Source organism: Dipodomys merriami, unplaced genomic scaffold (genome assembly GCF_024711535.1).
Source record: "Dipodomys merriami isolate MVZ:Mamm:240054 unplaced genomic scaffold, mDipMer1.0.p SCAF_68, whole genome shotgun sequence".
In the NCBI taxonomy this organism is placed as follows: Eukaryota; Metazoa; Chordata; class Mammalia; order Rodentia; family Heteromyidae; genus Dipodomys; species Dipodomys merriami.
Window position 1 is genome coordinate 3286651 of NW_027206268.1, and position 15237 is coordinate 3301887.

The 15237-nt window shown below is 45.8% G+C and overlaps 1 protein-coding gene across 2 annotated transcripts in view; it reads left to right on the top strand.

Annotated features, from left to right (window-relative positions):
* Positions 1-3803: 3803 nt before the first annotated feature.
* The window catches only part of Ppp2r3a (protein phosphatase 2 regulatory subunit B''alpha), an 88375-nt gene continuing 76941 nt past the window's right edge, over positions 3804-15237 (top strand). For both annotated transcript variants that reach the window (XM_070005468.1, XM_070005467.1), the window contains exon 1: positions 3804-3910. The gene's annotated coding sequence lies outside the window, so the exon portion shown is untranslated. The remainder of the gene's footprint in view (positions 3911-15237) is intronic.

The following is a 15237-nucleotide window of genomic DNA, read 5'->3' on the forward strand; positions in this document are numbered from 1 at the left end:
ATTTATTTATGAGATATCATTTATGATTCTCTACTTTAACTAGTTTCCTATAAGCCAACCATGTCCAAACAGCGAGTAAGAGTGAAATGATTGAAACCTTAAGCTTTACACTTGGTGTGTTGAGCTCAAGAATAAGTTATTTTTTCATCATCTTTGCAATTTGGATGTATTTGGTTTGACAGATGGAGTATTTGAAATGTTGGATTGATTCTTGTGATTTTCATTTGAAATGTTTAAATGAATTTAATTGACGGTAGATTGGAGATTTAAATTTCAGATGTGCAAAAGTTGGATTGATTACATTTGTAAGCTATGTTTGAATGTGCAGAGATTCTGAGGTACAAAATCTATAACTTCTGAGTTATTAAGTTTGTAAATAAGAGTTTCAGAGCTTAGGAATATTGGTTTATTAGATTTGTAAGCTTGTTTGTTGAGTACTTGAATTGCTTTGGGGAATCAGATACACGTTCAGTTGTGGTTGGAAATCTAAAATTTTTATCAACGGTACAAATGTTTAGAGAATTTATAAGCTAACTTTAAACTGTAACAGAAGATTATAAAAATATACTAAGGTTTAGCTTAAAAGCCTAGTGAAAATATATTTTAAAACTAAGTACCTCACATAAAATTTGAAATTAATTAAGCAAAGGCAGCTTTATGTAGGTTTTTTTTTTTTTACCTTTGTTTTTGTGGCACTGAGAAATCAAACCCAGGGTCTCATGCATGGTAGGCAAGCATGCTACCACTAAGCCATATTCCCAGCCCCTCTACATACGTGTTTATTGTTTGCTTCTATTGTGTTCATCCTGAGACCTGAACTTAGGACCTTGTGTTCTCTGTTGATTTTTTTGCTCAAGGCTAGTAATACTCTATACTTGAGCTGCACCTCCCATTTTGGCTTTTTGCTGGTTAACTGAAAATAACAATCTCAGGAAGCCTGGCACCGGTGGCTCATGCCTGTAATTCTAGCTACTCAGGAGGCTGAGATCTGGGAATCACAGTTCAAAGCCAGCCAGGGCAGGAAAGTCCGTGAGACTCTTATCTCCAGTGAACCACCGGAAAAATCGGAAGTGGCAATGTGGCTCAAGTGGTAGAGCGCTCCCCTTGAGCTGATGAGCTCAGGACAGTGACCAGGCCAGAGTTCAAGCCCCTTGGCTGACCAAAAAAAAAAAAAAAATTCAGGAATTTATGTGCATGGACTTGGCTTTGAACTACAATCCTCAGGACTCAGCCTCCGAAATAGCTAGGAACACAGGCATGAGCCATCAGCACCTGGCTTCTAAGTGGTTTTGTTTACCTTTCCATGTGCAAAAACTTGCCTCATACATTAGAAAACATAGATGACAAAATGGTGAAAGATTACCTTCTTCCACGCAGGTTCTCACACATGCACACACATACAAATCTTCTTGCAGACAAGAACAACAATAATCAAGCCTTTTAAATATCCTACTATAGTTATTATGCTGGTTTTTTTTGACAGATGGAAGTCTGAAATACTATATTTAGACTTGTGATTTTGATTTGAAATGTGGGGTGTTTAGTCAATTTACATTTAATATGGTTAGTGATATGGTTTGGTTTAAATCTATCACCTGCAGAACTTTTAAGATCTGTGCGTACAATCAGTTCTCATACAAGTGAGAGATAAAGTCTAGTCAGTGATGCACAGTGAAATATTTATAGGTAAAAAAGTGCTGCATGTTTGTTTTGTTTTTCAGGAAAAGATAAAGAAGATAAGGATATAGATGAAAGAAATTGGCCATAAGATGGTAATAATTAAAGCTGAATGATACCTGCATAGTAGTTCATTAATATTCGATTTCTGCAGTTAATATTTTATGCTTTTCACAAGATATTTTATTTTTCATAGATGTTTTTCATAATTTAAAAAAATGCTGTAAGAAGATGACCCTATATTCTCCTTACCCCATAAAATTAATTTGCTCAGCTATTTCTCTATCATCATAATAAATTAAACACTTGTATTTTCAACTATTTCTCCAGTATTTGACCATATGCCCCTTAAGAGCAAAGACTAGGCCTTGCTTTTTTTATATTGTTTACAAAGTAGTTGTGAATTGGCTGAATTCACAAGGCACTCATGACCCAGGAACTGATTCCACTGGACTAAATCAAATTTCCAAGCCAGAATTGTGTCCTTTAGACATTCACCTTATATTCTGTACAAACATATGGCAACAAAGTCTAATAAAAAAAAAAAGCAGCTTATAAAGCTGTCAAGACAAACCAAGAATTCAGGTTGAGGGGGTCAGCAGCATTGAAATTGTTCCATGGTTCACTGTGTACTGCCCTTTCTTTCAAGTATGAACTGTGACCTTTGCAAAGTCCTTGGTCCTGCCCAGCCCTTTCTCTCAGCTTGCTCTAGCTCAGATAAGATAAGGCTTTTAAAATGGAAAAGCAAGCTGGGCTTTGATGGCTCACATCTGTAATCCTAGCTACTCTGGAGGCTGAGATCTGAGGATCTCGGTTTGAATTCAGCCCAGGCAGAAAAGTCTGTGAGACTCTTATCTCCACTAAAACTACCAAAATTTAAATAATAATAATAAAAAAAGCTGAAAGTGGAGCTATGGTTCAAATGGTAGAGTTCTAGCCGTGAGCAAAAGCAGCTCAGGAACAGCACCCAGTCCTTGAGTTCAAGCTTCAGGAAGAGGGGCACCAAAAAAAAAAAAAACAACCCCAAACAAATAGGACTGGGAAGGTGTCTTAGTGGTAGAGTGTTTGCCTAGCATGCGTAAAGCCCTGGGTTCTAATTCCCCAGTACCACACACACCAGAAGTGGTGCTGTGGTTCAAGTGGTAGAGTGCTAAACCTTGAGCAAAAGCAGATCAGGAACGGTGCCCAGGCCCCCGAGTTCAAGCCCCAGCTCTGGCAATAGAATAAGCAAATATAAAATGGAAAAGCAACGTGGAGTGGGAAATACAATTGTTTTTTTTTTTTTTTCCTTTCCAAGGCTTTGTAAACCTTAAGGATTGGTTTAGAGGAAACACTCAGGTGTGTGTGTGCACTCACACGTGCGCTTGAACTCAGGGCATGGGACCCTGATTCCAGTCAAGCGCTCTACTACCTGAGCCACAGCGCCACTTCCGGTCTTTTGCTGGTCGGGTGGTGGATAGACGGTCTCACAGATGTCTGGGTTGGTTTCGAACCTCGAACCTCCAGGTCTCACGTTTGTTTCCTGAGTAGCTTAGGATGTGAGGCCAGGTGGGAGTCAGGGGCACCCGGCCCGGACAGCCCCTCCCCCGACAGAGGCCTAGCCGTATTCACGAGGGGCCCGGCAGCCCCGAGGACGACCAAGGATAGGGCACGGACATATTCACGCAAGGGAGACTCCACCGAGCAGTCTTCACCTGGAGCGTCGTCGCGGCCCCCTCCAGGCCCCGTCGAGCCAACGCCATCCCCACAGCGTGGCGCGCGCGACGCGTGCGTGCGAACCCCGGACGGTTCTCTCAGCGAACCTCGCCGCCGTCCTTTTCCCGCCTCGGGGAACGTGCGGGGCGGGGCCTGGCGAGCGAAGGGGCGGAGCCTAGAGGGCGGAGGTAGTGGTGATGGGAAGAGAGCCTAGGGGGGGCGGAGCTTCGATGTACGTAAAGGAGGGCGGAGTCTGGAGGGGGTGTGGTCTAGCGCAGGGGGCGGGGCACCCGGGCCGGAGCGGAGGGCGGGACTGAGGGGCGGCGGCGGCGGCGGCGGCGGCGGGCGGGCGACGACCGGCTGCAGCAGCAGCAGCAGCGGCGGCGGCGGCGGCGGCGGGCGGGGCGCGTTGGGGCCTCGGGTTGCTCACGAGGGCGCCGCGTCGGTGGCGTTCCCTAGCCCGGAGGCCCGCGCGCGTGCGCGAGTGTGTGCGCGCGCGGCGGGGAACCGCGGCGGCCGTCAGAGGAGGAGCTGTGAGGTAGGTGCGCGCGCGGCCTGCAGCCTTCGGAGCCCCCGGCCCCCCTTGTTGTGGTAGAGGGTGGGGAGTCCCGCCTGAGGTGTCCGGGGTACGGAGGCGGGAGCGGGGGGGGGGGAGGAGGCGGGGACTGGCCTGGCCTGTGGGGCCGGTAGCGTGGGGAGTGGTGGGGGACCCCCCCCCAACTCCACATCCCCACCCCCGGGATAGTCCGGGAAGGGGGTGAGTGGAGGTGGGGGGGTGGGGGGGGGTGAGTGTGTGTGGAGAACGGCAGTCCGGGGGCTCCTATGGAGGAGGAGGCCGGGGCGCCTCCCACTTCTTGGGGTTCCCAGGCCTAGCTCCCCCCCCCTGCACACACACACACACACACACACACACACGCAGAGTCCCGGGCAACTTGTGCACTGGCAAGCTTGGCACGAAAAGCAAATGCCAACGTTCTGGAAGAACTGAGAGTCACGTCTCAGTGAGGCGCTGAAGCTTTATTTTCCTTCCCCGCCCCCCCTTTCCCCCTCCCCCCACCCCCACCCCCACCCGGGTCCAGCCTCGGCCCCACGACTACTTGGCCAAAGAAGGATGTGTCACTGGCTGTGAGGTGGGGTTGGGTGTGGAGTTGGGGGGGGGGAGTGGGGGAAGAAGAGAAGGAAAGGGGTTGGGACCTGAAACAAAGGTAAACTGAGGCCTGGTGGACACCCGTCTCTTCCCCCATCCTCTACCCCCTTCCCTTACCCTGTACTTGCTCTGATCGCTGCTGTGCTCTAAATGTCTGCTTGGGTCTCCCCCCCTTCCTTCCCCAACCCTCCGGGCCCACCCCCCCTCCCCATCACCACCACCATCACCACCACCAGGCCACCGCCTCCCTCCGAGGGGGCGTTCTCCTCGGGGACGTCTCGATGGAAACCAGCTGGCCGGGCTTGGAGTTGATATTGAATCAGAACTCTGTGTGGTGTTCATTATTTCCACTGGGCTCTAAAGCCTAAAGAAATGGTATCCCGCGTTTAATAACGATGTGAAAATGGAGAGATGGGGGCGGGGGAGGGGGGAGTGGAGGCACGAACTGTCTAGGTAAATGATACGGTATTTTCTTATTAGGAAATGATCGCAGATCACCGAGTCAATCTTACTGTGTAAGCAGGAGACGGGAGGATTTGTCATGCCTTTCCAAAGATACAGAACTGTTCCTCCTACAGATTTTCATTTAGGCACAACACATCACACACACACACACACACACACACACACACACACACACACACACACACACACACACACACACACACACACACACACACACACACACACACACACACACACACACACACACACACACACACACTTCCCCACCTTTGGTGCTAGGCATTTCTCTTTGTTCTGTCTTAGTGTCAGGCCTCAATTTCTTGTCAGCACAGCACCCAGCTCCAAGACCCTAAGAATTGCCATACTAGGTCAGAGCCTGGGCCTCCAGCACAGCCGGCAGCAGGCTTGTGTTTCAGGAAAACACCAGGTTTGTTCCCTAGTGGTGCTGTTAAAAAATGATCTCAGTTTCTTTCGTGGTCTCCATGACTTCTAATGAAAGCCTTTATAATCCACACTATATTCTTAATACACACACACACACACTACTTCCAAATGGATCTTGAAATGTCTGTTGGAAGAACTTGTATCATGAGACACTTGTGGAGGGAAAAAGAAAAGAACTTGAATGTTTTATATACAGTCTTAGAACTGCTTTTTCTCTGTCTTTTCTTCCTTGCTTTAATAGAGCTTTGGAGAAATCTATCAGGGTCAACTTGGCCTTGATGGCTATTTTTGGGCTCAAAAATGAGCTTTATCTGCTAACACCCTGAGCATTAAGAAAGTAATGATTTATTTGTACTTGTAAGATTTACATGTTTTAAAATGCAAGTGCACTTGGTGGAGAGTGAAGGAGTTTTCTGATTTTCTGGTCTGGGATTGATTTGGTCTTCATGTTTAGCTGAAACCAACAGTCCTAAAAGAAAGATCTAGAAGAGAATAAAGGTGGGCTGGAAGTGTGGCTCAAGTGGTAGAGCTCTTAGTTAGCTAAGCATAGGACCTTGAGTTAAAACCCCAGTACTGCCAAAAGAAGGGAGTAAAGTTGCTAGGGACTTGTGGAGTATGGAAAACTTGAAGAGAATAACTTTAAACCATAACTGTGTGTGTGTGTGTGTGTGTGTGTGTGTGTGTGTGTGTGTGTGTGTGTGTGTGTGTGTGTGTGTGTGTGTGTGTGTGTGTGTGTGTGTGTGTGTGTAACTTTAAACCATAAGTGTGTGTGTGTGTGTGTGTGTGTGCGCGCCAGTCCTGTGGCTTGAACTCAAAAGCTAGCATTCTACTACTTGAGCCACAGCTCCACTTATGGCTTTTTTTTTGGTGGGAGGGGGCAGGGAAGGATAATTGAAGATAAGAGTCTCATAGATTTGTTTGCCTGGGCTGGCTTTGAACCACAGTCCTCAGATCTCAGTCTCTCTCTTTTTTTTGGGGGGGGGTCGGTTGTGGGGCTTGTACTCTGGGCCTGGGCGCTGTCCCTCAGCTCTTCAGCTCAAGGCGAGCACTCTACCACTTGGGCTACAGCGCCACTTCCAGTTTTCTGGTGGTTTATTGGAGATAGGAGTCTCCACGGTCTCTCCTGCCCGGGCAGGCTTTGAACTGCGATCCTCAGATCTCAGCCTCCTGAGTAGCTAGGATTACAGGTGTGAGCCACCAGCACCCGGCAGATCTCAGTCTCTTGAGTAGCTAGACTTACAGGCAGGAGCCACCCCTGCTTCAAACTCAGTAGTCTGGCCCCTGCCACCTTTTAGCAAGCAACTAAAGCTTTATTTCCTCTGAAGCTTTTTATGACACCTCCCCAATTTTTCCTTCTTAAAACAAACAACCCACAAGTGCCCATAGTAAAATTGACCACTGCCACTCCCCTTTTTACTTTTGACCGTAATAGGGTTTCAACTCAAGGGCTTGAACTTTCAAGTTCTCTACTACTTGAGACATACATACCAGCCCTTTTTTGCCTTATTTTTCAGATAGGATCTCATGCTTTTGGCTATTACCTTCCTCCTAGCTGGAATGATAGGTGTGCACCATCACGTCTGGCCCTTGGCCACTCCTGAGTATTACCATCCTCTAAATCAGAGTTTTTCATTGCCGACAATGACGATGACATACGATTGGCATTTTAAAACACAACTTTGCTGGGTGCCAGTGGCTCACACCTGTAATCTTAACCACTCAGGAAGCTGAAATTTGAGGATAGAGGTTTGAAGCCAGCCTGGGAAGGAAAGTCTGTGCAACTTTTACCTCCATTTAAACAGCAAAACGTCAGAAATGGATCTATGGTTCAAGTGGTAGAGTGCTAGCCTTAGGCAAAAAAGCCAGAGACAGTGTTCAGGCACTGAGTTCAAGCCTCAGGACCCTCCTCTCCCTCCCACCCCCACACTAAAAGCCACAAAACTCTTGTAGAGGTTTAGCCTGTGTAGCACAGGATCTTTAGTACAGCATACCTGACGTCTACTTATCAGACATTAGTAGTACTCCCCACACACAGAGTTGTGACAATCAGAATTGTTGGCAAGTGATGTCAGATATTGCCAGCTGTCTTCTTGGAAAGGGACCATTATCCTTAGGTGAGAACACCGTTATAAACTGCTGCCTTGAACACCAGTGATGCTGCATTGTCCTTGTTTGCCTGGGTGTTGGTTTCCTAGGTATTGACATCTGGAGCAGTCATCATTCACTTAGCTGTTATCAAAAGGCCTGCTTCCCAGTCGCATGCTACATTAAGTGTGACAACACTGTCGTGAAAGCACCTGATGTCGCCTCGGAACACTGGGACCTTGTAGTCTGAAGAGGATGGCAGAGGTGTACGTGTCCATGTAGAATTAGACAGTTACCTCATCACAGCTAAGTTCTAGAAGGAGAAGCGCAGGTTTTGTGTGTGTGTGTGTGTGTGTGCGCGCGCGCGCGTGCCCAAAATGTAGGTATTAATCTAGTTTGTAAAGTAAGAAATGTTTCCCTGAGGAAAAGGATCTTTAAGATGGCCTCAGTCAGCTAAGCATGGATTTACTAGGTGAAGCATAAGGGAGCAGTATTCCATCCAGACAAAAGGAACAGACATGAACACTAAGAAGGCAGGTAGAAGGGAATAAATAGCCTTTCTGAGGAGCCAGAATGTGTGGCAGGAACATGGAGAGTGATGGGGGTGAGCTGATGAAGACCAGGCTGGAAAGCAGGCAGAGACTGTCTGCTGTCAATGACTCTTCCATCCAGTGACTCCTCGGAATCCTGAAGAAATTCAGAACAGTACAGGATCCTTCTCTGGATCCTTCTCTAGCCCATTATATCTGAATGTCTTCTGTGCATACTACTCCACTGCACTCCACCATTCTTCCCAGTCCTTCTAAAGGGATGACCATTGATCCTGGCTTTGGTTATCCTTATAGACTTCTTTTTGCGGGCATGAAGATACATGCATTATCTTTTTTTTTTTTTCTCTCTCTCTCTCTCTCTCGTTTATACATTGGACTCTGTTCTCTTAAAAATGTCTTGGGAGGGGCTGGGAAGATGGCTCAGTGGTAGAGCGCTTGCCTTGCATGCATGAGGCTCTGGGTTCGATTCCTCAGCACCACATAAGCAAAAAGAAAAAAAAAGCCGGAGGTGGTGCTGTGGCTCAAGTGGTAGAGCGCTAGCCTTGAGCTGAAGAGCTGAGGGACAGCACCCAGGCCTAGAGGTCAGGCCCCACGACCGGAACCCCCCCCCAAAAAAAATGTCTTGGGAGCCAAGTGCTGGTGGCTCATGCCTGTCATCCTAGCTCCTCTGGAGGCTGAGATCTGAGGATCGTAGTTCAGAGCCAGCCCAAACAGGAAAATCTATGAAACTCTCTTCTCCAATTAGCCACCAAAAAAAGCCAACAGGGAACTGTGGCTCAAGAGGTAGAGTGCTAGTCTTGAGCACAAAAGCTTAAGGACAGCACCCCAGACCCTGAGTTCAAGCCCCAAGACCAACACCAAAAAAAAAAAAAAGTATCTTGGGAATCTTTCCATTTTGATACATAATTTCCCTTAATTTTGATAATTCTATACTTACTTTACTGTGTTGATATGCCACACATAATTTAAGCCTTCTTATATTCAAGGACATTTAGGTGTTTCTAATTTATTTTACTGTGAATCTGCTTGTTTATATACGTCTGACTGTATTTGTAGTATAAATTGCCGGAAGTTGAATTGTTGGGTCAAATATAAGTGTCTGTGTACAGGCATATTCCATGTGGGTGTGTTTGCAAATATTTGTGTTAGTAAATAGTCATTGATTTGGAAGGACATCAAAGTGAGTATAGTGGCAGTGTTTGGTTTTGCTTTGTGGTTTTTTTCCTCTGGGAGGTGAAAGGGAGGGCCCAGAAAGGGAAGAAAGATGGGTGAACAAATGCAGACATGCTGTTCGGTAGACACTGTGTGGGAAAAGACCTATGTAACTTGTGGGCAGGAATAGGAAGGGTTAAACTGGGAGAAAGCAAAGGAGAGAGTGACATTGTCCAAAAAAAGAAATGTACATATTACCTGACGTATGAAATGATAACCTCCCCCCATGAGCCTTCATAAATAATAACAGTAAAATTATAGTTTAACAAAAAGTGAATGTGGGAGACACTGGCCTAATTAAGGTTGCAGTATTTTAACAAAGAAAAGAGGAGGCAGTGGCAGCAAAGCTGGAGAGAAATACATTTACACATATAGTTGATAGGATGTGATGGTTGATGGGGTAAAGGTGTTGAGGGGAAGAATCCTAGAGCTCTGGCTTGCCTAGTTAGGTGAATGGCTGAGTTACCTGAAACAGAGCCTTGTAAGGACAGCTTGCAGGTGGATTTGAATCACTGTTCCAGTTGGATTGCTGAGATTTTTCAGTGCGCATCACAAAGCATTTGACAATGCAGACCCACAGCCCAGAAGAAAGGCCAGAACTGGAGCATACATTTCTTTTTTTCATGTGAAATGAAGGGCGTGGGTAAATTTCCCAAGGCAGAGATGACAAGCTTGTAGCCCAGCACAGATCTAGCTGGCAGATGTTTTGTTTTTGCCCATGCAGTTGCTTTTGTTATTTGGTTCGAACTTAGTTGCTAGCATTTTTGAATCTGAAGATTTCCCATGGAAAAATCCCGTTTGGTGTGTCTTTTAAAATTTGAGACCTGCTGGGGGCCGGTGGCTCACACCTGTCATCCTAGCTAATCAGGAGGCTGAGGTCTGAGGATGGCGGCTCAAAGCCAGCCCAGGCAAGGAAGTCCATGAAACTCTTACTATCTCCAACTAACCACTCAGAAAACTGGAAGTGGCGCTGTGGCTCAAGTGGTAGAGAGCTGGCCTTGAGCTGAAGAGCTGAGGGACAGAGCCCAGGCCCAGAGTTCAAGCCCCATGACCTCCCCCCACCCCCAAGACACACACAAAAGGAGACCTATGCTGGGCGTGATTGTACATGCCTATCATCCCAGCACTTGGTAGGCATGAGGGTTATGAGTTAGAGGCCTGTGCTACAGAGTGAGGCTCTATCACATGGCAACAGTGATTGGTACTGAATCACACTAACCCTAGCTGCTTTCTTTTTTTTTTTTTTTTGTCGGCTGTGGGACCTGAACTCGGCCTGGGCACTGTCTCTCAGCTCTTCAGCTCAAGGCTAGCGCTCTACCACTTGAGCCACAGCGCCACTTCTACCTTCTTCTGCTATGTGGTACTGAGGAATTGAACCCAGGGCCTCATGCATGCAAGGCAAGCGCTCTACCACTGAGCCACCTTCCCAGCCCCGCTAGCTGCTTTCTAAGTCACCAGAGACCACCATTCCCTACACAATGCCTGTGCTGCTTCACATCACTTTCGCATGTATGATCTCTGGTCTCGGGGAGAGAGTGATGTTTATCTTGGTTATATATTAGTATCATTGAGTGATTAAAACTATATTAATAATGGGGTTTATCTAAAAGGGGAATTTGTATTTTTGTTTACTTGGTCTGAATTATGGCCTTTCTTTTCTTTTGTAGAGAGGGAAGGGTACTAGAATTTTAACTCAGGCTTTTGGCTAAGCAGGTGCTCTACCACTTAAGATACACTCCCTAGGCCATTTTGTACTTTATTTTTATTTTCCTTATTTTTCAAATAAGGACTCAAGTTTTTGCCCTGATCAGCTTGGATTATAATCTCCCCACCTCTACCTCCCACATAGATGGCTGAGATTACAGGTGTGCACCAACATACCAACTTATTATTTATATTTCTCCCCTACTGGCCTTCAACTTTGACCCTTCTAATTTCTGCCTTCTGAATGGCTAGAATTACAGGCATAAGCCACTCTGCCCAGCCTTAGCCTTGGATTTTTAAATAATCCTCAGTGATTCTACTGAGCCTTGGGAGTTGAGAACCACTGACTGAGGTCAACAAAATAAAAGACTCAGCCTCAGTTGGTAGAGAAAGGTGGTAACTCAGGTAGGGGAGACAAAGGACAGAGAGGTTCAGTGGAATAGCACCTCGATTTTAGCTCAGGTATGTCAACTGAATATACTCTACCATGTTTTTAATTAGATGAGACAATAGTTTTATTTGCATTTATACAGGTATCCTATATCTAATGGGGGCATTTAAAGAACTATTGGGTAATTTATACTTTTTTTTTTTTTTGGTCAGTCATGGGGCTTGAACTCTGGGCATGGGCGCTGTCCTTCAGCTCTTCAGCTCAAGGCAAGCGCTCTACCACTTGAGCCACAGCACCACTTCTGGTTTCTGGTGGTTTATTGGAGATAAGAGTCTTACAGACCTTCTTGCCCTGGCTGGCTTTGAGCTGCAATCCTCTGATCTCAGCTTCCTGATTAGTTAGGAATACAGGCGTGAGCCACCGGTTCCTGGCCTTACATGATTATTTTTGCTTTAAATGCTGTCTTTAGAATCTAATTCTCATTTAAGGTGTGGCGTAAAAGACAAAGGAAAAATGTACTTCCAAAAGAATTGTCAAGTAAATTATCAAGTAAAGATATGGACTGAAAACCTTGATTTGAGCAGGATGGGACCTTGACCTCAGAAAGAACCATTGTAGATCAGAAGAGGCAGATTGAAGTAAATTAACAAGTTGGGAAATGGGAATGGTGAATGTTCAAAACATCTGTTGGAGCGGGGCCTGGGGCCTTGCACATGCAAGGCAGGTGCTCTACCTGAGGTGTCTAAACTGAGGTTCAAAACAAATTTTGTTGTTGTTGGTCGTGGGGCTTGAACTCAGTTCCCTGAGCTCTTCAGGTCAAGGCTAGTGCTCCACCACTTTGAGCTACAGCACCATTTCCAGTTTTTGAGTGGTTTAACTGGAGCTGAGTCTCACAGAGATTTTTCTGCTGGGGTAGTCTTCAAACCATGATCATCAGATCTCAGCCTCATGAATAGCTAGGATTACACGCATGAGCCACTGGTGCCTAGCTTCAAAAATCTTTCTAAGAAGTTTGCCCCTGGCGCTGGTGGCTCACACTTGTCATCCTAGCCACTCGGGAGGCTGCGATCAGGAGGAGGATCATGGTTCAAAGCCAGCCCATGTAGGAAAGACCATGAGACTCATCTCCAGTAAACCACTCAGAAAAAAACAAAAAAACAAAAAAACACGGAAGTGGTGCTGTGACTCAAATGGTAGAGCGCTGGCCTTGAGCTGAGGGACAGCGCCCGGGCCCAAAGTTCAAGCCCCATGACAGACCAAAAAAAAAAAAAACAGTTTGCCCCAAAAGTTATATAGCTACCTGGTAGTTGTTCTGCCTGTCCATTACCAAACACTTTGATTTTCCAAGGAGGAGATTTATTGGAACCAGATAATCTAACTACCCCATCTTAGAAGGGGTTTGCTTAAAATTTGTTCTGTGCTTTTATAACTAAGGAGATAGTTTGTCAAGACCCTTAAGACCCCTGAAGGGGTTGATTCAATGTTGGTAATTAGCTCCTAAGTTTCTTGCATATCTGGAAAAGCATGGTAGTCCCAAAAGCCAGCAATGATCGGCGTTCCAGAGACCCTGACATCATCCTCCATTGAACTAACAAACAAAGACCAGATTGTTGGCATGTTGAAAATGGAGTACTTTGACTGTTTAGGGAATGTGTATCTTAACTGTCAGATTCCCAAGAACTGTTTTTGCAGTTATATTGTTTGTTTTTCCCAGTTAACTTGATGTTACATCTTGGTTTTTGTGTGCATGCACATAAAATTTCTCATACTCAGCTGATTGATTTGGGTGTGGATATAAATTGAAGGTATAGGTCCTCCTTGAGTTTAAGAGAGAAGAGCTCCAAACAAACCATGATTTCCAGAAGTTTGCTTCAGTGGGTATTATCTTGAAGTCCTAGGGTTAGAGTTACCATCTAGGATGGACTACAACTCACTGTCTCCTGTGTATTTCTGCTCCACTGGCAGAGAATGTGTGGGGTTTTTGTTTTGATTTGTTTTTATTATGTTGTGAGTTCTCCTGTTTTTAAGACAGGGTTTCACTTTGTAGCCCAGACTAGCCTCAAACTCATGATCCTCCTGCTGCAGCCTCTCAAGTATTGAGATGAGATTCCAAGCTTGTGCCATCATGCCTGGAAATACAAGTGGATAAAGGTCAGTTTTGTGCTTCCTATTCCTCAGAGTTGTGGCCTACCAGCAGAACAGAAAACATGAGGAGGAGAAAATGCCAAAGATTTTTAGAGAAGAATAGCGTTAATAGTTGAAAGTGTAAATGTTACTGCTATACTCTCAGAAGAAATATTATCTTCTGAAGGACCAGCATTCATAGCTCTCATTAGTTTACCAGATAGGTGAATTATGGTTAACTTCTGTACAAAGGATTATTTGGTGGTTGGAAATGGGGTTTAGTGGTAGAGTGCTTGCCTAGCATGCATGAAGCCCTGGGTTCGATTTCTCAGTACCACAGACACAGAAAAAGCTGGAAGTGGCGCAGTGGCTCAAGTGGTAGATTGCTAGCCTTGAGCAAAAGAAGCTCAGGGACAGTGCCCAAGCCCTGAGTTCAAGCCCAGGACTGGCAAAGATAAAAATAAAGGAAGGCTAGGTGCTGGTGGCTCACACCTGTAATGCTAGCTACTCAGGGGGCTGGATCTGAGGATCGTGGTTCAAAGCCAGCCCGGGCGGGAAAGACCATAAGACTCTTATCTCCAGTAAATACCAGAAAACCAGAAGTGGTGCTGTGGCTCAAGTGGTAGAGTGCTAGCCTTGAGCTGAAGAGCTGAGGGACAGTGCCCAGGCCCAGAGTTCAAGCCCCACGGCCAACAACAACAGAAAATGGATTATTTTTTTATTTTTTTTTATTTTATTTTTTTTGTCGGTTGTGGGCTTGAACTCTGGGCCTGGGCGCTGTCCCTCAACTCTTCAGCTCAAGGCGAGCGCTCTACCACTTGAGCTACAGCGCCACTTCTGGTTTTCTGGTGGTTTATTGGAGATAGGAGTCTCAAGGTCTCTCCTGCCCGGGCTGGCTTTGAACCGCGATCCTCAGATCTCAGCCTCCTGAGTAGCTAGGATTACAGGCGTGAGCCACCAGCGCCCGGCAAATGGATTATTTTTTAACATGAATAGCAGATGATGCTTTGTTGGTTTGTATTAGGAGTCTATTATAAGAAGATACTTTTATTTGGAAACTTGGATGTGTTTGAGCAGCAGTGGGAATTCTGTCCACAAATAACAGGTACTATGCCTGAATGGTGGTGGATGGAGACAAAAGTCCATTGCCAGAGGGGTTCAGAGCTGCTTTGGTTTGTGAAAGAGCTTAGGTGACTGAATAAGGAGAGGACCTAGAGGGAGTTCTGGAATTGAAGGCCTGTGTTTTTCACCTGAGAGCATGGGGGTTGTTTTTGTGCTCGTTGTTGTGGTAAAAATAACCATGTTAACAAGTGACTAACAGTACATTTACAGTGTTGTGCAACTATCACCACTCTAATTCTTGGACCTTTTCGTCATCCCAAAAGAAAACCCTGTACCTATTACGATGTCACTTCCCATCCTCCATCCACCTCTGCCAACAACCAGCTGCTTTCTAGCTCAATGGATTTGCCTACTTAAAACATTTCAAACAAATGGCATCTTATACTCTGTGACTTTGTGTAAATTTACTTACAAGGTTCATGGTGTTGTAGCATGTCAGTGAAAACAAAGCTATCAGACCCCAAGTCTGAACTCCAGGAGTATCACATTAGGTCAAGCTATTTGCCCCTATGTGCCTAATAAAGAGATTTGGCAGGGAAAGGAGATCTGTTATGTGGCAGTCATGAGAAGGCATCTTCAGCTGTCTTGAGGAACAAATACGAACCCAGATTGTCTCCCAA